The following is a 1285-nucleotide window of genomic DNA, read 5'->3' as shown; positions in this document are numbered from 1 at the left end:
TTTGCATTTGTAATCTTTCAGATGTCCTGCCTTTGCAAACTGTGTTGGAACGTGATATATTGATCCCCACAGTAGTCAATATGTGGATTGCTCCTTTTTCTGAAATTCCTTTAAAAAGTACTTTAGGTCTGTCAGACTTACCACAGCTCAATCCAGCTGTCTTCCAAATACTACCTCGTTACTCTTATGAATGACTTCAATCTTTAATTACACATGACCCACGGTCACTTGGTCTTTCCGGGAAAATTTCCTGATCTTACTCCTTGAAGACAGTCACAAAATAGCTGTTTAGCTTCCTTGTAATTTATCTATTCTCGACAATTCATTATCTTTTTTGCACATTTATTGTGTCACATTTGACCTCGCTTTCGTTTTCCTTTAAGATATTGATAGTAAGTTTACTTTGCAGCCTTTGTGCTTCTTGTTAGTTTTCGTTCCTGTTCTCATTTTGATTTTCATATCAGTTTCGTGGTTCTAAATTGCTGGGTACTATGTTTCCCTGATTATCCGCTTTAACAAAATATTTGGCATTTTTATGAGCCAGACCCAGCGATCAAATGTGATCATCATACTCTTCTGTTCACCATCATAGAGTCACTTTTGTTGTGGAATTTTCAACTTGAAGGTGTAGATGGATATTTTTCACCTTAAAGTGTTTCTATAACTGATAAACATTGTCTACCTTCCTTTAAATCTTTTTTTTTCACATAGATTTCCAGCTCACTGAGGATGACTTGCCCCAAATAATGTAATGGCTTGCCTGACTCAGATGTATCGCCGTAAATTCATAACAAATCCTCTTGTTTTCAGACATCATATAAGCATTAATATATCACTATCACGGCTATAAAAAACTCCTTCACAACAAGATTTTCAGTTAGCTCTTCTGATCACACAACACCAATTCAAAACAGCCTGATATTTAGCTCGATGTTCAACTTTCTGCGAAAATATCTCATACATCCTCATGAAATCCACTTTTCACAACGGTTACTTGTTTAACACTGCTCAGATGCAACTTGAGTTTGTCCATTTTTTCTGCAGTTCATACAACATTGGATATATGATTTCCTGTTTTATAACACGCCCAACATTTGTAATGCAGTTTTCATTTGAAGTATAATTCCCATCAAAAGTTGATTTTCCTTGCCATTTCCAACCTCCACTTTACCAGATACAGTATATTCTGAGCAATGAGGGCCCTGGATATATTAATGGCAGATTCAGACGAGATCTTTCACGAGACCTATTTCAATATTGAGATCATTCATTCCTCTCGCCATTT

General features: G+C 36.0%; 1 protein-coding gene across 1 annotated transcript in view; it reads right to left on the bottom strand.

Annotated features, from left to right (window-relative positions):
• eaf2 (ELL associated factor 2) overlaps nt 1-1285 on the bottom strand; it is a 34575-nt gene that overhangs the window by 29842 nt on the left and 3448 nt on the right. The window lies entirely within an intron of this gene.

Source organism: Chiloscyllium plagiosum, chromosome 7 (assembly GCF_004010195.1).
Source record: "Chiloscyllium plagiosum isolate BGI_BamShark_2017 chromosome 7, ASM401019v2, whole genome shotgun sequence".
Taxonomy (NCBI): domain Eukaryota; kingdom Metazoa; phylum Chordata; class Chondrichthyes; order Orectolobiformes; family Hemiscylliidae; genus Chiloscyllium; species Chiloscyllium plagiosum.
Note: the sequence above shows the minus strand (reverse complement) of the source record. Positions and strands in the feature narration are given on the sequence as shown.